Raw genomic sequence first — 23,759 nt, 5'->3', positions numbered from 1 at the left:
CGCAATACATTTACATTTACATTTACATTGTCTCCATGAGCCTGATGCATTTCCACTCAGTAAACTAATTATAACCCCTCGGATCTCCTGAACCGTTAACAGGCCACCCATCTCCATTGTTTGTCCGTGATCAAGCTGAATAAGTGTGTGTTATTTAGGTATCCACTTAATTATCTATCAGGTACTGCCTCCAGCATAGTGTAGAGGCCACAGATCAACTCCCCCCCCCCCGGTGGCTGTATGAGAGAGTGCAGATCCCCAGCCCCTGTCACTCCAAAGCCAGAAAGTGAATCCACAAACCAGCAGAGGCACACAGGATGGCTAAGCAAGAAAATACCCACTCTCTAAAAGTGGTATTTTCAAACACACAATGTAAAAATCATCTTTACTAAAAGATGCATTTTTTGATTCTCAGTTTAGACATACTAAACTCCATCTTTCCATCTTGTCCAAATGGGAAGTTATATTTATGAGATGTTATAAATAAACGCCTATTGTATCCTCTGGGACAGATAGCCTTTTTAATAGTGAAAAACTAAATGCCCTGTATTTCACTATCACAACGTGTCAAACACACCAGTACATATCTTACCTTTCACATATACTGCACTCTGCTCTCAGGGGTGCCTTGGGCCTACCTTAGGGGTGTCTTACATGTAAGAAAAGGGAGGGTTAGGGCCTGGCATGTAGTGCTTGGAGGCTGTAATTAAACCCTACCTCGTAACAACACACATAACAGGGTCATGGGAGACTACAAAATGAGATAAGGCCTTACTAAGGAGGGTCTATTAAGCCTATTGACCACAGTTTACAGTGGACAATGGCACAAGCCAATGAAAAATATGAGCGGAGAGTGGGTGGAGCTTCAAGTCCCTACCTGAATACAGCATGCCTCGCAGAGCAGCGCATGTGCTGCCCAGGCTTACCCTAAAAAGGAAAAGTACTTTAATGCACAGACAACTAAATAGCATACTCCAAATGACAAATATTTACAAGATTATTATGCACTTACAGTTTGGAACCCCTCCTATAGGGGCCCTGCAGATTAAAGAGGGAGCAAATAAAATACCCTAAATAAATATCACTGGAGGTAACTAACCCCATACATTTAATCCACTCCCATTATCTATTAGGCACAATGTGGCAGTTTGTACAACAGGCATTAATACTAAAAACATCAATGCTCCTACATGGCCTTATTGGAAAAAATGAGGCGTTTCTTACAGTCCAAAATGTTAAGTCTTTAGGTTTTTTCAAGTCTTTCGAAATGTAAACTGGGAGGGCTAATGCCTTTATCACCACATGTAATACCCAGTCAAGCAATTCTGTTGTCTTTAACATGAAAATAAAGAAACCTCTCCCTCTGGTCACTGCCTAGAGGACCGATCAAACATTTTAAGAAGAGTCAATGTGTACATTGGCATGAAACTTAAATCATCCTCTGCATTTTTGAGAGAATTTGCATCATGAATCCCTTCCTATAGTATTTATCCCATAGTTAAAAATACGAATCCCCTTCCTATGTTCTTTATGCTGGAGTTCACAATGTAAATCCCCTTCTTACTGTATTTGCGAGAGAGTTCACTATGCAAAACCACTGCCTGTTTCATTTGTCAGAGTTTACAATGTACTGCACCTTCCTACGGTGTTTGTCAGAGAGTTCACAATCCAAAATTCCTTCTTATTAAAGTTGTCAGAAAGTTCATGGTAAACCACTGTTAGAAATTGGGGTCTCTAGTTGGCAGAGGTAGGTACCTTTGTCCAAAAAGGGACCCTTCTACCTCGTCAGGATAAGGGAGTTACACAAGCATCTTAGAGGCAGTGTATAAAGCATTTGCACATAACCAACAATAATACAGTGTAAGCACTACAAAAGGACAACACACCAGTTTAAAATAAATATCCAATATTTTTATATACTTAAGACCAGACCAAAAACGATAAAAATCCACAATACAGTACTTCAAAATAACCTTGAAAAACAGTTCCTTGAAGTCAATAGCTCCCTCTGGGGCTATCACGGTGTTGTGAACAAACAAATCCAAACAGTTCTGGCTGACCACGCCGCCGCGGGCCAGCTACGGTGTCGGGAAGACCCGCAAAACAGTACCATTAGAAATGCATGGTGTTGGCGACCTCCCATGAGCTTCCGAAAGCACGGCGTCCACAGGCGTCAGTTCCGGAGATCGGTGCAGGAATCGTTGGGCCCTTAATGTCACACGCGTTGCAGATCGAACTCTTCGTAGTTGAAGTCAGGAGCACTGGCGTCGGGGTGCTGCGGTGCGAAGTGCAAGAGTGTGGTGTGCGATGCCCTCATGTCTCGGTGCGAGCAGAAGCTCGGTGGCGGTGTCAGATGGCGTCATCTGTGAGACCAGGGTCATGGTGCGCAGTGATGCAGTGCTCTTCACAGTGCAGGCAGCGTCGTCGTCGTGGCTGAAGCACTGTCATCGGCTGACGAACTGGAGTCAATGGCACCGGCGTCGGTAGGCCAAGGCTGTGGTGCTGGATGAGGGTGGTGCGTCGTGTACCTTTACGAGCGGTGCCCTTGAACCATGGTGCAAGCAGAGGCGTTGATTTTGTCGTGGAGCTGCGTCGTCTGGGATACCAAAGCAGCGTTGTGAAGCGAGGCGGTGCGGAGTGCGGTGCCCACAAGTTGTGGTGCGAGTAGCGGCTCGATGGTGGCATCAGCAGGTGTCCTCAGTAAGCCCAGGGTTGCGGTGCCCTCTGTGGTACCTTCAGGACACGGAGTCGGCAGTGGCGTCGTAGATGGCGTCGGGTTGCTTTTTCCTCAGTCCCCAGTGCTGAAGGCAGAAGAGCTTGGAGTCTTTGCTGTTCCTGAAACTTCTTGAACAGGGGGCAAGCTCTACCTCAAGCCCTTGGAGAAACTCACAAAAATAGATTGCAGAAAGTTCAGTCCAGTCCTTTCACTGCCCAAGACAGAAGCAGCCACTGCCGGCCAACACAGCAAAACACTCAGCAAAGTGGTAGTTCCTCCTCACAGCTTCTCCAGCTCTTCTTCTTGGCAGTCTTCTTGGTCCAAAGAAGTTCTAAAGTTCAGGGGTTTGGGCTCCACTTTTTATAGCCTAAATCCTTTGTCCTCTCAGGCAGAGAGTGTCTGTGTCAAGCCAGAACCAGTTCTGCCTTCTCTTGTGTGACTTCGTGGCAGGAGGTGGAGACGGCATTGTCAGAGGCAGGCCAAACCCATTCAGGTGCAAGGAAATCTCCTCCCCCTTCTCTAAATACAGCCCAGGTCTATTCAGCCTTTCCTGATCCACCCAGACTATCTAGAGCCACTGCTGCTCCCCAGCCTCTGTCATCCAAAACCCAGACAGTCAATCTACAAACCCAGCAGAGGCCTGCTGGATGGCTGAGCAAGAAAATACCTACTTTCTAAAAGTGGTATTTTAAAACCCAGAATGTAAAAATCACCTTCACTAAAAGAGGCATCTTGAGATTCTGAGTTCAGGCATACTAAACTTTATTTTCCTACCTAGTTCCCAGGGCCAGTTATGTTTAGAAGATGTTATAAACAAACTCTCCATTCTGTCCTATGTGGAACAGGTAGCCTTGCAATAGTGTAAAACGAAATTGGCAGTAATTCTCTATCGGGACATGCCATACACACCAGGGCATGTCCTACCTTTCACATACACTGCACGCTGCCAACAAGGGTACCTTGGGCCTACCTTAGGGGTGACTGACATGTAAGAAAAGGGAAGGTTATGGCCTGGCAAGTGGGTACCCTTTCCAAGTCGACATGGCATTCCTAGACTGCACACAGGCTCTGCAATGGTAGGCCAGATTTACACTTACAGGCTGCTTGTGTGGGTGGCACAATCCAGTGCTGCAGCCTACTAGCAGCATTTGATTTACAGGCCCTGGCTTACTCAGTGCAATTTACTAGGGATTGACAAGTAAATCAAATATATTCAAACAATAGGAGTCAAGAGGGACATAAAGGACTAGATCGCCCTCCACTCAATCAAGCAATACTCAAAAAATTGACCCAGTCCTCAAGGCAAAACAAAAATGTGGAACTGTAAACAACTATAGATTGTCAAAAGAGCATTCTAAATATATCTCTTGTTATAGAAATTATAACTCTGTTTCAGTCCATTGCCGATGCTAAAAGTAAGCCCATCTCTGATAAACAGAAACCCGACCAACACAGTACAAACATCCACTAGAGAGACAACATTTAGAAAAAGGTGTGAATAGCTAGATGACACCTCACGGGCGCACCACCAATGGGACCCCTGGTTGGTACTCACCAGGTTGGCCCTGTTCTCATCATCGGTGCCAGCAATACTCAGCTCCGGTGCTGAGAAGACGCCGTTTGAAGTTTCTCCACGAGCGAACATAGAAGGGAGACAAGACCACACTTACCGTCGGGAAGTGGGTCTAAGAGTTTCACAGAGCCAGATTGGTAATGGTACGAAAGTTACAGATGCCTCTAGCATTTTTAAAGCACAGTATTGCTGGCAGTGGCACCTTAAATTTACGTTTGCCCTGAAGAAATTGCCTGATACAATACCTAAGGCAATGAAACATGTCGGCTGCGGGCTGAGTATGAGACGATAGGTAGTATTCATAACTCCCCCTTTTTATAATATATGTTTACTGCAATGCAACAAGAAAATATAAATAAAGATAGAGTTGTATCTTGTTGCGCAGTATTGTGTGCGTTATATGTTGAACGTTGTTAGTCTATGTCACATATATGTTGTGTGTACACTGCACCATTCACTGTCCTCTTTTTTACTTTGGGTTTTCGGACACGTTTACGTTAAGCTATTTGACACCGATGATGAGAACAGGGCCAACCTGGTGAGTACCAACCAGGGGTCCCATTGGTGGTGCGCCCGTGATGTGTCATCTAGCTATTCACACCTTTTTCTAAATGTTGTCTCTCTAGTGGATGTTTGTACTGTGTTGGTCGGGTTTCTGTTTATCAGAGATGGGCTTACTTTTAGCATCGGCAATGGACTGAAACAGAGTTATAATTTCTATAACAAGAGATATATTTAGAATGCTCTTTTGACAATCTATAGTTGTTTACAGTTCCACATTTTTGTTTTGCCTTGAGGACTGGGTCAATTTTTTGAGTATTGATTGAAGTAAATCAAATATGCCAATAATGGAAACACCAATCTATAACACAATTTACAACAGGAGCACTTGCACTTTAACACTGACGGCAGTGAGAAAGTGCGCAGAGACACTAAACCAGCAAAAACAGAGTAAAAAAGCAAAAAGACAGGGGAAAGACGCCAAAACATGTTAAGTCTAAGAACCCCCCTCCTATTATATTTGTCAGAGTTGGCAACTGTATCCTTTTTGCATTTGTCAAAGTAGGCAATGTACCAATTTTCCTATTGTATTTGTCACAGTGTTCACAATATAAAACTCTTTGCTATAGTGTTTTGCAAAGAGTTTGCTATGCAAATTCCATTCCTACTGTATTTGATATGGGGACCCTCGGCCCCAATAGTGTCAATGGCGTTCTTTATCCTTTGGTATTCTGGAGGTTCTGTACCATGGTCCTTCAAACTAGGGACCAAGTACCCCTTTTAGCTCTTGTGTCTCAGGGTAATGAGGCAAAGCAGTCAGAGGCTGTCTCAATGACGTGACTTGGGCTAGAAAATCAATACTTAGCAGCACGCAAAAGCGATAATAAATCCGTTTGCATCCAATGTAAAGCACTATAATGATCACAAAACTAACGTACTTTATTACAAATATTCACAAGATTTCAAATGAAATTGGAAATTGAAAGCCATCCTAAAGAGGCCTTGCAGATTTGCAGTTTGCAAGCCAGGTGCCACAAAGAAATATCCCAGGAGGCAACTAACTCAGTACAGTCTGTTCCCATTACCTGTGAAGTTGCACACCAACAGGCTCTAATCATAAAAATCTGCAATACTAAAATAGCTGGCTGCAACACGTAAAACTTTTCATGATCAGCTAGGTGAGGGTTACAGGCTTTGTCAAATAATTCACAATGTAAAAAGAAGGGGCTACTGCCTTTGTCACCACATTTTAGAAACAATGAAGTAAGCCTTTTGGCTTTAACATAAATATGACCATATATTCTCTGCATGCAGAGACCCTTCAAACATTTTAAGCAGATCCGATGTATACATTGACATGAACCTAAAATCTCCCTCTAAGGCTTCAAGCATTTGTTGTGATCTGGCCTAAAGAGGGGCCTCTATGCTAAACCGCTTCTTATTGAATTAGTCAGAGAGTTCACTATAGAACACACCGTACCTATAATATTTGTCTCATGGCAGTCAGAAATTAGTAGCCCCAATTGTGTCAGTGGAGGTCTGTCACCTCAGGTGTCTTGGGACCTTCTGGCCACAGACCCTCAAAAGGAGGTTCAAGTGTACATTTTAACACTTGTCCATAAGGGTAGCTAGCCAGAGAAAACCAAGGCTGATTGGCAAGGTGTTGTGGGATAGAATCTAAGACACAGCATTAAGCTGTGCTTTTTATGTAAAATAGAACAGTTATTTATTTTTTATTTTTTTTAAATATATTTTTATTGCAGCATCAACATGTGTACAATCAATTCGCCAAACAGGCCAGCATCTTGAAGTCGCGTAATACAGGCTCCCAATAAAATAAGTCTTACACGGCCATTTAGCTCACACCCCGGAGGTCGAGCGGCAACATACAGGAGAGCATTAGTCGCTGGCGAATACATTAAGTTTCGTATATAGCTGTTTCTCAGGCAGTATACAGGGCTGCATTTCGTACTACCCGGTGTCCCTGCACCCGGCCGATGGAGCCCCTAACAATATCAAACAACCTCCCCCTTCACCTCCCACCCCAAGCTCCTCTATCCCTTTCCCCTCTACCACGCTATCCCCCCTTTTCCTCCCTCCCGCTTCCCCCCCCCGCTGCCCCCCCAGGCGTGTCAGAGTTCCACAAGAGCAAGCTAAGGTCCCTCGCGGGCAGTGCAGGTCCAAGACCGACAATCAGGAGTACCCGATAGAAAATTGCTGTCAGCACGAGGGACGCGGAGTAATCCAAAGGAAAGAACCTGGCCGATCACCAGCCTGGGCCAAGGCGCCTAAGGTGCAGGGCTACTGGCAGGGGAGCCCTCGTCAGAGGCCGAAAGCGCGATTTCAAGAACCAATCGCTCCCAGGCCCGGACCCTCTCCAGAGCAGTATCAGTGCCTGACCTAAGAGCAAGTTGCAGACGTATCTCCCCTCACAGCGGGCCCATTTAGTGAGCTCCGCCCGCCACCTTTCCACCGTGGGACCACTATTCGCCTTCCATTGGGATGTTATGGCTCGCTTCGCTAGGAGCAGACCCTGGTCTAGGAACTTACTAGTAATTTTGTTTTTAGAAGTATGTGGGAACCAATGAAGGACACAGTGAGCCATTGTGGGTTGCAAATCCCTCTCAGTGATCTCCCGCAGACTCCCCACTACCCCCTGCCAAAAGGAGCCCAGTGCCGGGCAGGACCAGAACATGTGTTGGAAATCGGCCACCTCTGCCGGGCAGCGCGGACAGGTCGCCGAGTGTGTCGGGAAGTATCTATGGAGCCTATCAGGTGTCATGAACGCTCTGTGTAAGATGTAAAAATGCACCAGCTGAAACCGTGCGTTGCGCGTCCCTTTCCAGGCCCGTTCTACTATGCCAGACCACGCCGTCTCGGTGATCTCCGTCGCTAAATCCGCCTCCCATTTCGCCTTCAGAGCTAGTAGCGGGGACAGAGCCTCCGCAGTCATGCGTTTATAGAGGCACATAATAGCCTTAACCGTCCCAGCGGCCATCAGCACGTATTGACAGCCCGCGGTCATACCCGACCTCCAATGTTTGCGGATCGCCGCTGTCAGTGCCGCATGAAGGAGGAAGTCTCCCCCCGGAAGATCGAAGCGATCCCTCAAGAGGTCGAAAGGCAGCAGCACCCCGCCCTCAAACAGATCGCCAACGGTCGCTAGGCCCTGGTGCTCCCAGTTTTCTAGACGGTGCCACGTGCCCCCATGCGGGAGCGCCCTGCAGAGCTTGAGCGGGATCTCCGGTGCATACGGAACCGCAACGTGACCTCTCCGCAGATATCTTTTCCAGCACTTCCGAACCGTCGAGAATTCCTGGGTGAGATGGAGGTCCCCCATCTGGAGGCCCAGAATAATCCGGGATATTACCTGCACCGGCCCCGCTGGTTCACCAGATCCGTTCTCTTCTCTCGTGGCTCTCGCTGCCCACTGCGTCAACCATTGGAGTTGGGCCGCCAGTTAGTATAGCTCGTAGTCCGGCACCGTGATCCCCCCCTCAGCTCGAGGCCTTAGAAGTGTGGTAAGTGCCACTCGGCGTCTACCCGAGCCCCACAAAAAAACGGTCACCATGGTCCGTAGGAGACGAAAGTAACTCGCCGGGATCCAGACCGGGAGAGTTCGAAAAAAATAGAGCAGTCTCGGTAGAGTTACCATCTTAAGGAGCGCCACCCTCCCCGCTAGAGACAGGGGGAGCGTACTCCAGACGTCGAAGTTCGTTTTGGTAAGTCTGATCGCCGACCCGATGTTACCTTCTAGAATGTCTATGCTAGTATGGTAGATCGAAGTACCCAAGTAACGAAGCCTCCTCTCCTCCCAGGTCACTCCATCCGTAGAGTGCGGGCATGTTCCGCGCACACGAGCCGGGAACAGGTAAGACTTCGCCCAGTTCACCCTGAGGCCAGACACCGTGCTCAGTGATTTAAGGAGGGATTTAGCACCCCGCAGGGAGGCAGCAGAGTCTGCCAAAAACATAAGGAGGTCATCGGCGTATAATGCAATATGATGCACCTGCCCATAGACGTCCAGTCCCTGATATGCCCGTCCCATTCGAGCTCGTGCCGCTAAAGGTTCGATCGCTATGGCAAACAGTAGTGGTGAGAGGGGATAACCCTAACGAGTGCCCTTCCCTACGGCACAAGCCTCAGATATCACACCCCCCGTTCTGACCCTCGCCGTAGCGTTCCGGTATAGAAGTGCCGTCCAATCCCCAAAATCCTTGCCCAGCCCCATTGCGCACATGCCATGGGAAAGGTAGGGCCATTCCAGGCTGTCAAAGGCCTTCTCCATGTCGATTGCAAACACCGCCGCCTCGTCCACCTCATAGGTGTCAGCCTCCAGAACATGGAGCAGCCGTCGTATATTAAGCGCGTTGTTGCGGGTCGGGATAAAGCCAGATTAGTCCACGTGGATCAGTGTGGACATGTGGGGAAGTAGACGCGCCGCCAAGATTTTGCTCAAGATTTTGTAGTCCAGGTTAAGCATGGACAGCGGGCGGTACACTGATCTGTCCCAAGGCTGCTTGCCTGGTTTCAATAGTGGGACAATTAGTGCCTCGCCAGTGGTCTTCGGTAAGCAGCCCAGCCGTTTAGCCTCAATGTAGAGCCATGCTAGTCTGGGCGGCAGGAGGTCTGCGTAGGCATGATAGAACTCCATCGGTAGCCCATCGGAGCCCGGTGTTTTATTCCGTGCCATACTCTTGATGGCGACTCTCACCTCCCTCACGTCGATTTTGTCCCAAAGGGACTTTGCGTCTTCATCGTCCAGCTCCGGCAGACCCAGACCCTCCAGGAAGTTCTGAAACTCAATCTCCGACTGAAGGACTCGGCTACGGTATAGCTCTGTGTAATAGTCATAAAATAATTCATTAATTCCCTGTTGGTCGAACCGCGCTATTCCCGCATGGTCTCTGAGTTCAAGAATGACCGAACTTCGGCGAGCAGGATTGGCTAACCAAGCCAAGAGCGCCCCCGTTTTATCCCGCTCCGAATGTGCGCGTGTGAGGTAGGCTTTGTAGTGGAAGCATCTGAGGCGCTCCACCGTCGCCACCGCTAATTCCCTTGCCTCAAGTAGGGCCTCCTGAATGTCCGGTCGCTCAGGCCGTTCCCTCTCCAGCGAGCGAAGCTTCTCATCCTCACGGCTAACGTCCCTGAGCAAGGTTTTCCGCACCCCCGACACCGTCGCAATGCATTGCCCCAGCACCACTGATTTGAAGGCGTCCCATTCGACCGTCGCCGATCCCGCGGTCCCCGCATTGACCTGAAAATACGTCTCTATACTCGAGGCTATTGCGGTCTGGAAGACCTGATCCTCGAGCGCCTCCGGGCGTAATTTCCAGGTGGGAATGCGTGGGCGGCGCTGCGACCATCGTAGCTGCACCAGTAACGGGTTATGGTCGGAGATCGTGCGCGTGAGGTATTCGCAATGGCACACCTCGCCATGCACATCCGGGGAGCACACTAAGGCGTCTATATGGACGTGAAGTTCGTGAAGGGAGGAAAAAAAGGAGTAGTCCCTGTCCAATGGGTGATAGGCCCTCCATGAGTCAATCAGCCCCCAACGACGTTGCCAGTCAGAACGCGCAAGCGCCAGTCTGCTCGCCGGTGCATTTGGTAAAGGGGGATGTGAGCGGTCCAATGCAGTGTCAGTTACGCAATTAAAGTCCCCCCCCAAGGAGCAGTGATCCCACTAAAAACGGGGCCAGTGTGCGGGAGAGCAAGGAGAAGAAGGCAGGTTGTTCCACGTTCGGTGCATATAGGCAATCCAACGTAAGGTCCCTCCCATCCAGCTTGCCCCTCATCACAGCATACCTTCCCTCCGGGTCAATAAGCTGTTGCGTGCATTGAAAGGGTACCCCCGCCCTTATCCAGATGACCACCCCCCTAGCGTAGGCCGAATAATCAGTGTGGTAGACTTGCCCCCTCCATCTCCGTTGCAATGCCTTCCCTTCCTGTGCTAATAGATGCGTTTCCTGGAGGAAGGCAATATGAATGCCCCGCCAAATTAAATATGAGTGAATCTTGTGGCGCCTATGCATGGTATGCATCCCCCTCACATTCCACTTGAGACATTTGTAGCCTAAGTCGGGTTCCATGGCAGAGCGCACTGTAGTTCACACAGTCCCTTAGAAGAACCTCTGACACGCCCGGATACCATCCCCCATAAACATACCCTAACAATCCTACCCAACTCCCTCTCCCCAGGACAGATAACCAACGTGGTAACCCCATCCAAACCTTTTAATGAAAGTGTAAATCAACCAAAGCAGGCTAGGCTGTACTGAACGTCAATGCCAGTCAGATCCGGAGCCTCCCCCCCCTCTCCAAAGCGTTCATAAGACCTTCCATAACTCACCCCCTCGACATCACCAGTATGATCGACAGAAGGCAGCTGCCCCCCGCCCGCCCACATCAGTAGGCAGGACCCCCCCGTGCCCCAGTACCGTACAACAGTGTGTCCAATGTCCGCACAGCCGCCTCAGCCAAAGATGCCATCTGCTGTTTGTGGGGTTACATCCTGTAGGTCCGCCTCGGAGAGACCATGAGCGCTACTGGAGCCAGGACTCAACTCAGCATTCTGTGAGCGCTCCGAAGCATTACTGGAGGGGCTGACCTCCCCCTGGCTGATGGCCGCCACTGCCATCACTGCCTTGTTTCTCTCCTGTTGCCACCCAGTTGGGGAGCCAGGCCGTCGCGCTGGCGTCAAATCAGTGGAGCTTCGTCTAGGCGTGGTCGCAGCGGGGTTTTCTCCACCAGCTTCTCCCCTGGTGTCTATCCAGTCCCAAGCCTCTTGCGGTGTGAGGAAGAAGTGAGTGTTCCCTCCAGCAATGACCTTCAGTCGGGCCGGTAACAGCATAGCATAGGGCAGTTGCATAGTTCTCAGCTTGCGCTTGACCGCTAGAAAGGATGTTCGTTGTCGCTGGATGTCCCTGGTGAAGTCCGGGAAGATCATGACCTTGCTGTTACCAATGCGCAGGTTCGGCAGACCTCTGGCCGCTTGAAGAATATGATCACGATCCCGGTAGTGCAGAAGGCGCACCACCATCGGACGAGGCGGTCCCCCAGCCCTAGGCGGGAGCGTCGGGACTCTGTGGGCGCGTTCCAGAGCGAAAAATGGGGAGAGCCCCTCCGGCGCCACCTCCGTCCGCAGCCAATTTTCCAAGAAGGACACCGCATCCTGGCCCTCCTCCCTCTCCGGGACACCTACTATGCGGAGGTTGTTACGTCTGGAGCGCCCTTCCCTATCCTCGGCCCTGAGTTCCAGCACCCGAACCTTCTGCCCCACTTCTGCCAGCGAGGCCTTCAGGGTAGCCACGTCGCCAGGGATGTCCTTCATGCTCGCTTCTGAGGTCGTCAGGCGCTCCTTCAGCTTCCTGTGGTCATCCTTCAAGAGGGACAGGTCGGTTACAATGGTGTCTATCCGCTCCTCCAGTGCCTCGCGGGATGCCACAATGGCCTGCATAATGTCACTCAGGGAGGGGTCTTGTGGCGGGGCCGAGCTCCCAGAGCCAGACGCCGCTTCGTTTCCCGCCACGGAATGACCCGGGTCATCAAGCCTCAGTACGTCAAACCCCTTCTTTCTGGTCCCCCGGACCATCTTGCGGCAGTAAGTCGGGGATCGCTCCAAGCGTCAGTGCTAGCCGGCGTTCAGAAACTGCAGGCGTCGCCCACTCAGGTTCAGTGCTCTCGTCCCGGTAGTCCGCTGTCGCCACGACAGGGGGGCACCAGTGCTGGGCCCACACCCCTCCACTGACAGTGGGTGCAGGGGCAAGGTCCGCGCAGGGAAGACGCTCCAATTAGGGTCCTCAGGTAGGACTTCAGGGCCAACACAAGGCGGTCGTATGCAGTGGTCAGCAGGAAAGTGGAGTGGACGGCCTGGAGGCAGCAGGGATCTCGCGCTGGCTCAGGGGGCAGTTTCCTGTATTCCCAGGTCCTCCCTCTGCAGGTCCATCATGGGCCCCGCCGATGCCACAGTCCCGGATGAGGAGAAGGTTGGGGCCCCGGTCCCCCTCTCCACCGGGGGGTCCAAGAGAGGCAGTCAAAATGGGCACCGCCGTTCGCCGGGCCACCAGAACCCCAATGTATTGCTCACCAGAGCCGTGCCAGAGTCACTTGGGCGCTCCGCGAAGGCACACCCCAGCCCTCTCGTCGTCCCCTTGGGTTGGTCTCCTGGCAGTCAGCCTCCGGCCGTCACGTTCCCCAGGGACAGGGATCACCAGCGCCCCCCGCCCCAGCAGTAGGGCGGCTCCCTCTCAGGGGAGATCAGCAGGCCCTCCAACGCCTCCAATCACCCGGCCCGGGGCAGAAGCGATCACGCTGGCACCGCCATCTTAGGGTCCGCGAATTCGCCGCTCCCGTGTCGCTCCAACACCGCAACTCCAGACAGCGCTCCCCACCTCAGGCAGCTCACAGGACACCCCGCTCCAGCGTAGGTGGTTCCTGTCTTCTCCGTCTGCCGTCTTCAGCAGCCCACCTTCGTCAGGCAGCCCTACTTGCGACTCCGTCCGCCATCTTAGGAGCCCACTGCTCCCGGTGTTTCGCTTGGGGAGAAAAGTCGTTTTCGACGGTCTCGGGGCACCCGGCGCCTCCAGCGTCTCCCCCAATGCTCCCCAGACCCTCCGATAGACAGTGGGGGTCGGGGGTCCGAATTTGGGGGCAGGATATATGGCGGAGAGGGGCGAGTGCGGAGGAGCCCCGGAGTCTCGCTTCCCCTTACATCGGCGTTCAAGCCCTAAAATAGAACAGTTATGTAATGCACTCACAACTAACTACTGTACTCAAATGACTATTATCTATACAATTTCAAGAGGGATTGAAAATGGGAACCCTTTTTTATGGACCCTGGCAGATTAACCAGGTTCCAAATGACATGTCCCAAAGAAATATCACAGGGAGAAACTAACGCTTCAAATCTAGTCTACTTCATTTGCCTATGAGGTACCATGTGGCAATTAGCACACCAGCAGGATGTAATGCTAAAAACACCAATAGTCCTATGTGCCCTTGTTGGAACTGCCACTTTTTGGCTGGCTGAGGCGATGCCCCAGCCTGGCAGAACCTACCACTCCATCAGGGGGGGTGATTACACTAACTGTATTAGCTGTGCTCACCCTTGGAAGCTTGGCCCTGAGCAGTCAAGCTTTTCACAGAGGCAATGTGTAAAGCATTGGCACAACGCTCATGCATGATAAATACATTGAGCATAACAAAAGAGACTTCACACGTGATGTATGAAAATAATGTTTGTATTAAACACACACAATCAACAACATGAACATCATGTATTTTGGGGCATAAATCACTTTTGGAAATATTACTAGCAGTACTAGGCCCAGACGTTTTCAAATTACATCAATAATATGCACACTTGGGACAGTCCTTTGCTAACACCCCCCAGCACGCAAATGTGGTGCAACACTTTGTCAATCCCAGGCCCACCCCAGAAATTCTTATAAATCAATACAACCCAGTTTTAGGGGGCATCCCGGGTCAAAACAATATCAGAAATATGTACATTCAAAGAATTATAATACTTTTTAGCATCACCGCGGGCCGGGCCCGCGCGGGTAAACCAATGTCAACCGTAGTGTTCTTCTGGCAAGAAAATCTACATGTAAGGCAACACCGCCGGCCACTGTTGTGACTCCAGACTTTCTGTAGACTGTCACTCCCACACACACACTCACTCCGCACTGATATGTGGTGCAACGGATATCAGGCAGGTCCGAACGAAACTTGCTTGCACACATACGTACTCAGCACCATGATGCGGTGCAGCTGATACCCAGCAGGTCTATTGATAGCACACTGCAGACCCAGTGGCCCAAGCCTCCCTCCACTCTCCAGCTCACCCCTGCTGACCTATGAAGACAAATGGAAGATACCGAGCCCCCACCAGATACTAGACCACTGAAGTCACACTTAGTGAGGATCCCACCAGGGAAGCCGATGGGGGTAGGTAGTAGGACTAATTAGGAGACAATCATCAAACAGGGGTGTGGCAGCCACTCAGGAAGTTCAACCACAGGGTATGTAGCAGCAGTGGGCTGAGGGCAATAGTCGGTCCTCAAAAGGATTCTACAAGGGCCTTCCCTCACCAGCCCAGTTCTGCGAAGCACAGGATGGTTACGCAGTCTCTTGACCTGCTTCCGATTGCTCTCGGAAGCGTACCTTCAACCCAGTCAGTCGCTCTCACTACACTAGTGTGAGCCGGGCAATACTACCTGGCAACACAGTGATGTCGAGGGCCGGGTCAGGAAAAGGCAGTTGTTCCGGTGCGCTGAGGAAAAAAAAGGGAACAGTAGATGAATGGAGAAAGAAGCAGGGGCGCATCTCGGAAGGAGGCACCCTCTCGGAAGAAGGAGTCAGCCCGTCAGGTACACGTCTATCAGAGTGGCACTCAGGCCATCCTGGCACAACGTCTGGTGTGCATTGGTACAGGTCGAACCAGACTGTTCAGTCAAACAAAACAAAGAGTTGCAAATTCTGTACCTCCCTAGAAATGAGGGACAATGTCCGGTGAACGTTGCTATGGGTTGCACCAGACAGTTCCAGTCCCACAGAACAATAAGTTGCTACTTCTGTATGTTGCAAAGTCATCCCTGTGCCCTGGGCACCCCTCATTCTTTTGCTGACTGGTACTGGTGGTAACTGACTCTGACTGTCCCTGGGCTGTACCAAACCAGGCCAGCGCTGTGCTGAAAACTCACTTTGAATACTGTGAAAACACCTACATACACTAGGGTATACTATAGGTTAGGGTACCCCTGTGATTGGCATGATCCAGCCTGGAGTACTACCAGTGGATTTGTAAGGGTTTTGTACAAGTTGATTGTGGGAATTGAAGTTCCCAACTTTCAAGAACCATCCTGGAGCTTGCAGACCCTTGGAGTAAGTTTTGTACACTTTGGGACCCTCAAAAAAACTCTAGGAAGAAGTTCCAGAAGTTTAAAGAACTTTGGCACAACTTCGGAAAAAAGCTCCATAAGTGGACCGATTCGACCTGGCCAGCCAAGCCAGTGACCCTCAACCACAAGCCAACCTGCCGTCCAGGTTTGTCCCGCTGAAAAGCCCACGAGGTCCTACTTCCAGAGTTCGACTGACAGTTGGTGGTAAACCATGCCAGTGAATCCTCACCGAATCCGGCCTGGTGAAGAGCATCGAGGGACCCTGGGAGAAAAAGCTCTGTAAAAGTTTCTAAGTCCAAACGTAGAAAAGGTGACCAGGACCAACCACGTGAGTTAAGCCGCCAAACCATCAAACGCAAGCTGGTCTGGATCTCCGGTTTATCCCGCTGGAAAGCTCCAGAGGTCTGACTTGCATAGATCTGACCCGGAGCTCATTGCAAGGCAAGACGGCGAACCCTGACCGAATCTGGACTGGCTGAGAGCTTTGAAGGACCCCAGGAAGAAAAGCTCCAGAAAAGTTTCTATGTCAGAAGGTAAAAACTTTGACCGAGACCTACTATGAGGGATAGGCACACAGGGCTCCATTGCGGTCGGCCTTAAACTTCTACTTTGTCCCGGTCTAGCACGACCAGATGTCCCAAAAGACGCATTAGGTTTCTATGTGCTAAATAGTGCTAAATCTTTACAAATGTATATCTCCGGTTCCCTACATTGGATTCTTTTTGTTTTGGTATTGTTTTAAAGATAAAAATGTTTCCTATTTACAAAAATTGTTGTTGGATTTTTATTGTGAGTTGTGTCTTAATTATTTAATGAATTGGTGTTTTTTAAATGCTTTACATACTTGTCTTTGAAGTTAAGCCTGCCTGCTCGCAGTCAAGCTACCAACGGTTTAGCATGGGAATCATTTTCTAAGACCGATTCTTAGCCCTTCATTGCGTTAGTGGCCTTATTGCCAGTGGTAGATAAATATTTACCACTACTAATAATCCACTTTCCAACACCGGACCTCCCTGGAAATTAGTCCCAACGCCCGGTGCGCGTTGATTTGGGTCGCACCAGACAATTCCTGTAATACACACAGGCGCAAGTTCAGCAATGCCTCACGAGGGAGAATAAGGCACAACTACAGTTATGCCCCGTCCTCCAAGTGAATCGTACACCGCACACAGTGAGCGTGCAATCAGCATGTCGCACAATGTGTCTCGATTGACGAAGCGTGCCACGATGTATCCCGTAACCGGTGACTCCGCTCACCACCAACAAGATCCTTATGTGTTCTGAGGTCCCTACGGCGCAGGGGCAACACTCCTTAGATGTGGGCAAGATTTCTGGGACTCTGCACAAGGCAATCCGGTCTCCATGCACAATTCTTAGTTCCATGCTTATGCCATGCTACCAGTAGGGATCTAGTAGACGATGTGGGCATGTAAGAGGGGACCGCTCTCCAGGTGTCACAAGTAGACGGTGTGGGTCCCTTGTAGGAGATCTCACTGAGACTTCCGAAAGAACAGGGGGCAAGCCAACAAGCCCTTGGAGAGCACACTTCAGAGTGCCACACAGCAGCAGGTGGTCAGCCCAGGCCAGACACTATTCAGGAAGGGTGCACGGTCCCTTTCAATGGCAGTAATCCTCCTTGTGCACGATAGATTCCTCTGGCAGTGTGCACCTCGCAGTTGGTTCTCTAGTTTCACTTCCCCACAAGTGTATCTCTGCCCTACGGAAGTATAGCACCAGTAGTTATGCTGTAGTGTGCCTTTGAAGTGGGGGATGGTTAAGAGGGTTTCCCTTTAAACCACAGATATCTCCCTTAAATGTCAGTCCATGCCATGGGACCTTGGAATGCAGGTCTTAATCTTTAGTGGGGCCATAATCTGGCTCCGGGGGGCCAAGTCTGAAAACCTCTTCCTCCAATCTATCCAGTCAGCCTCTCCATGGCAGATGTCTCTCGTTCCGGTTGCATGCCCAATGTTTTATACCTGTCGCTGGGGAATGCCTAGATGTGCTCCACCAGCCTCCAGTGTGGACTGGAGTCAAGCTAAAAGGCGCACCAAGAGTTTTCGAGCAGAGAAATGCCCACTTTCTAAGAGACCGTTAAAATCCTATAAAATCACCCATTTCATCGCCTAATAAACCATAGATTCTTTGCATAACAAGTGAAAATGAATATGAAACAATGGCACCGTATAATATGTTTCCTTTATCTGATTTTTCTTACAGAACCCCTGACGAAGGGGCATCTTGCCCCGAAATGCATTGGGTTATTTTATTTTGATTGAAAAATTGTAGTTGGCAAATGTTCAATTATTTGTTGCAATGTTTATGTCGCAAAATGTGACATGCAAATGATTATCATGTTTTAATGCAGTTTCAATGCATAAACCTCTGAGAAACAGAATTAAAATGTTGTAAAAAGGAATACTGCTTTTCTGTAGTTGCATGTTAGAGTCCCAGCAGCCATCAGGGGCTGGGCCACTTTCAAGTCTATACATCAATGTTAGCAGGCATTAGTCTAACATAGCACACATACCAAACTAGTTTGAACCATCTTTCAACAAAACGAGTGCGATCTCCACACACATACATAGACACTTTCTAAGAGAGGCATTTCTAAGCTAGTAATGACAAAACCACTGTTACCACAGGAAAGGGTTTGTCATTGTGAATCCAATGACACTAAACACAATGAAGCTGCTCCCCTGCAATCAACTATTGCAGCTTGGAGTAATTCCAACCATTTCCCCATGTTAGCCTATGGAAAGAACAAAACCTCATAGGTAGTGAAAACACATATGGGTATTCCTCACTGCCTGGGCAGGGAACACACAGGTGTACCTGCGCAGTCTTTCACCTACCATTCGCTTCACCCCTTAAGATGTATCCTTGGGGTGCGCTAGTGGTAGTGAATGGTCCTCTCGGGATGGCTAGTGATTCTAAAAGGCCAGCCTGAACAGAAGCGCAATTGCGCACATACAAACCTGAAATTTCAAATTGGACACATGCTTAGAAACACCATAGGTGCAAGTGTGCACACCGGGCTGCAATGGCAGGCTGGACCCATCTTCAGGAACGTTATTGGTGCAAGTCCGCAGCCCGACACGCAATGTCAGGCTGGACACATGTTTTAAAACATCATGGATGCAAGACTGCACTCCGGCCTGCAGTGGCAGGCTGGGCACATGTTTAGGAGCATTATTGGTGCAAGTGCGCAGACCGGCCTGCAATGGCAGACTGGACACTTGTTTAAGCACATCATTGGTGCCAGCGCACACACCGGCCTGCAATGGCAGACTGGTGACCTGTTTCAGAAACATCAGGTAAGGACTACTTCCTAACATAGGCACGAAGGGTGCACGCACATTCACACTGCATTTACAGGGGAAAGTGCCCAGGCCCTAAGGCCACAATAAGAGAATTGGTAAAACTCTGGAGGTGTCCCCTGGGTGAGAGCCGACCCCCTAGGTAGGGAAAACCCACATGAGAGTTCTTCCCTACCTGGGCAATGAATACACTGGTGTACCTATATGGCTACTCACCTACCCCGAGTTTCACCCCTCAACACTTACCCTAGGGCCACTCTGGCCCTCAAGTGCAAGGCCCCCAAGGTTGGCTTATGAGGGAGAATGGCCAACCAGGCTAATCCAGTGGATGTCACAATCAGTGTTGCGTCCCACTACTTGCCAGTGCAATACTCACCCTGGGTATGTGGTGTACTTTTTTACAGTATCAAAAAATCAATGTGGGAAGGGATCACTTGTCCTGAGTAACCAGGGTTCTATTCTCTTATTCGGTTACGGTGCCGATAAAAAAACCCTCATTCAGGTACCAAGGCTCGATAGGCGGTATAGCTTGATTCTCCGCCTTGTTGTTAGCGACGTGACAGCATCATCATAGGGTTTGATTGTATGCTTCCTCCACCCGGAGGTAAACCACTGGTTAGTACAGTAGTGATTAGTGATCAAAAAAATGGGGGTATATAATTAAAAAAGGCTTCTATTAACTAGTGATGATACATTTTAATTGGTGCTGGAAAGAATGCCTTGTTAAAAAGATTGAGCGTGCGTAGGAGGCTTGATTAGGAGACTTCCGCACTGTGTTATGTCCATAAAAAGGTCGACATGTTCCAGCCACAAGTTCTTCCGCACTGTGTTATGTCCATAAAAAGGTCGACATGTTCCAGCCACAAGTTGCCCCCAAGGGGTCAAGTTGGCTTTATTCAGGACCTGGTGAAAAGGGAAGGGTGAGGTAACCTTACGTTTGAGGTTAGATTCGTAGAATATATGTGGTGTCTGCTTTATATAAATAATTAAGGAATAACTTAGAAGATAGAAGAAGAGCTTTAATTAATGCCTCATTGCTACTATGGGATAATCCCACCCTCGTCGCCATTATAATGTGGTGTCTGCTTTATATAAATAATTAAGGAATAACTTAGAAGATAGAAGAAGAGCTTTAATTAATGCCTCAGCCACAGGATATATCTTCAACTGACTCCAAGAGCCAAGCAACATTCCAGAATCTCTCATGAGCATGGAATACAGACATTCAGAATTCTAATACTTTAAAGGTACAGATACAGATATTAGATACATGACGATATCACAATATATTCTTCTAGAATTGGAAAGGGCCTTATAGTACCTTTGTGGTGATCAAAATATGCATCCTCTGGCGTTCTGAGAGTGGCTGGGCCTGCTCATTGGCAATCTGGGCACGACTTGTGCTGCCTCTGCCTCTCAGTCCCCGGAAAGGTGTCACAATCAGTGTTGCATCCCACTACTTGCCAGTGCAGTACTCGCTCTGGGTATGTAGTGTACTTTTTTACAGGGCACACACAGGTAGAACACCTACACCAATCAAGTAAGCACCCCTTCCTGGCATGTATAGGAAGGGCATACGCACTTTCCCTCTGCAGTACAGGGGGAAAGTGCCCAGGGTCCTAAGGTCATGAAAAGAGAGTCCACTCAAAAACCAGGAGGACAAAAAGTTTTGGGGAAATCCCCTTAAGTAGGGCCACTTCCAACAGCCCTATTGGAAAACATTGGGATTTTCACAATCAAAAAGGGGAAGTTTACATAGTTTGTCAAGTCATTCGCAATGTAAAATGAGAGGCCTGCTGCCTTTGCCACCACCACAATTGAAAATCGAAAAAGTAAGCGGTATAGATCCCGCTCTTATGGTGTTTTTTCATGGTGTTCACAATTCAAAACCCAGTCATTGTGTAATGCATTGTTATTGCTTTTGTCTGTGAGTTTGCAGTTCCATTTGTCAAATAGTTTAAAATGTAAAGTCACGTCCTATGTTGTTTGTCGTGTAATTCACAATGTAAAACCCCTTTTCATTGCATTTGTCTGAGTTCACAGCATATAAAGCCTTACTATATAGCATTTCTCACATTCCACAATGTGAAACCTCTTCCTATTGCATTTATCAGCGGGTCCACAATATAAAGCCCCTGCCTCTAGCTTTTGGCAGGGTGTTAACAATGTAAAACCGTTTCTTATTGTATTTGTCAGAGAGTTCACAATCGAAAGCTCAAATGTATGATTTTTGCTAGCAGTTCAAAGTAAACCTCTTTCCGATAATACTTGTTAGAGAATTCACAGTGTGAAACCGTTTCCTTCTCCATTGGTCATAAAGTTACATCATTCAAGCTCCTGCCTTCTGTATTTCATCTAGGGGTTGCGTTAGAAAATACTTGTCTGCAGACTGTGTAATTGTAATCTACGCATTGAGGCCTACTGGCTTTACAATATGCTTTTCACTATAATTATTTCAGGCCTGCTCCCTTTGTCTTAACTTTTCATAGTAAACAGATCAGTTCTACAACATGACATAATATTTCCCAGTGAATCAATCCTGCATATTGCCTTGATTATTGGTTTTGCTACTGTAACTAACTCAGACCAACCTATTGAGCATAATCTGTGCAATACAAGCACTTTTTCAGCAGAAGCACACATCTGCCCAATCAAATCCAGTAGGGAGGAGATTCAGCATGTGGCAACGCCCCTCTTCCAAGAGAGCTTCTTTAGCTTGTTAACCGTGGTTCACATAAGGTCATACAGTAGCTGTGCTGTAAGCCGGACCTAAAAATCGGAGAGGAACTTCAGGAAACAAATGAAGCTAGCATTGACAAAGTCAACAGGTTTAGATTTAGGGGCAGATATACGACAGATTTTTGCATGCGCAAATGGGTTTTATACCTGTTTGCGCATGCAAAAAACCTATGGCATAAGGACTAACCCATTTTGTGAGTCGCTAATTAAAGAGCAACTTGCAAAATAGGGTTAGCAAGTCGCTATGAGGAAGGGGCGTTTTAAGGGCGTCCCTTCCTAATAGCGAGTCTGAACCCTATGTAAGAATGTTTTGGTCGCAAAACACTTGCCGTTTACCACCCTCTTCAAGTGAGTGGCAAACCATTCACAAAAAGGAAGGGGTCCCATTGGGACCACTTCCCCTTTGTGAATGGGTGCGCAAACGTTTTTTCAGAGCAGGCAGTGGTCCCATGTTTTAAAAAAATGTTTAAAAAAAATGTGTCCAAATGCAGCCCGTTTTCCTTTAAGGAAAACCGTCTGCATTTTTTTTTTAAACTGTTTTATTTAAAAGCAGTCCCAGACATGGAGGTCTGCTGACCCCAGCAGGCCAGCATCCCTGGGAGCGCCAGCCATTCCCAATAGGGTCGCAAATTGCAACAGCCTCATTAATATGCATGGGGCATGGAATTTGCGACTCCATTGGGAATCACAAACAGTGTGTCAGACGCTGGTATACATTGGCAATTGTGACTCGCAATTTGGAGAAATTTGCGAGTTACAATTGCTAGTGGTCGTACAGCTCCCCCAAATGTGCAAAAAAATGTAGCTTTGGCACAGTAGAGGGAGCAGGTGGACGGATGTCAGCAGAATGTGACATACAGGGTTATGTTTGTGAAGTAGTCCCTAATACAGTTCATTTCAAGCTGAAGTGGAACCAGTAGTTGGACACATACATCCAATAGCATTAGGTCAGAGATGCATCCTCCACTGGGTGGAGCCAAGACGTGATTGATAAAACCTCAAGCAAAAGGCTGAAAGATGGTAGTTGAAGAAAGGTAATGGTTGAAAGGGGTGAATGGACCTAAAGCCCACCCTTTGTATATTGTTAGCAACTGGTCTGTATGACAGCAACACTGTCAATACACAGACCTAAAAATGGTTGCAGACGCCTGCTGGACTGCCTGTAGGGGACTTTTATTCTTACACTGAAGTAGCTTAGCTCCTCTGCTGTAGAGGTCACATGTAGGTCTTGTGATGTACTCCATGGCATTATCCACTGCTGATGAAGGTACGTGGTTGCCACCTGCCACTGGTCATGCATAGCTTTTGTTTCTGATGCTCCAAATCCACTCTGCATCGCTGCATCATCACCTCAATCTCACCATCCACATTTTCTAGGGTCAGCCTCACCATATTACCCTCACATCAAAACAGGAGAGAGAAAATGTGTATGTATGTGTCCCTAATAGTATACATGGAAGTGTGTGTCCTGTTTCGTGCTGGACATTCCAATCGAAAATCTTCTGGGCTCACCGGTTGCATACAAGTTTATAGACATTGGACAATAGGTGATCAGTGGAGTGGACAGTGATAGTTCTCCTGGTTTGTTAGTTTTTTAATCTGAAAAATGTAAATGTAAATTGATACTTGTATAGCGCACTACTCACCCGCAAGGGTCTCAAGGCGCTTGTACGAATACCGCTGTGGAACCCATCCTGGCTTTCCCTGTGAGGTGTCCACTCCTGGGCACCCCCAAGGTGGAGGCCAGGCATCCTTAGCGCTGTGGGGGCCGTTGTGGAGATTAAGCAAGCTATTGCCCAGAGTTGCAGAGTGGGACTCCATGATTGCAATAGGCACCGAGGCGAGAATTATCAGGTCCGTGGAATGTTTTAGCCCAAGACCCGCCGAGGCGGGGAATTGAACCCTGGTCCCGGGCTAGACCTCTGCATCAGGGTCTGCCGCTCTAACCATTGAGTCACACTTCTCCACTGAAACAGTACACGCCGATGACAAGCACCAAGGCGCAC

The 23,759-nt window shown here is 48.8% G+C and overlaps 1 protein-coding gene across 1 annotated transcript in view; it reads left to right on the top strand.

Moving 5' to 3' along the window:
• Positions 1-23,759, top strand: part of TRAPPC12 (trafficking protein particle complex subunit 12) — a 1,039,319-nt gene that overhangs the window by 785,311 nt on the left and 230,249 nt on the right. The window lies entirely within an intron of this gene.

The sequence above is a fragment of the Lissotriton helveticus genome, chromosome 6, assembly GCF_964261635.1.
Source record: "Lissotriton helveticus chromosome 6, aLisHel1.1, whole genome shotgun sequence".
Classification (NCBI taxonomy): Eukaryota; Metazoa; Chordata; class Amphibia; order Caudata; family Salamandridae; genus Lissotriton; species Lissotriton helveticus.
Note: the sequence above shows the minus strand (reverse complement) of the source record. Positions and strands in the feature narration are given on the sequence as shown.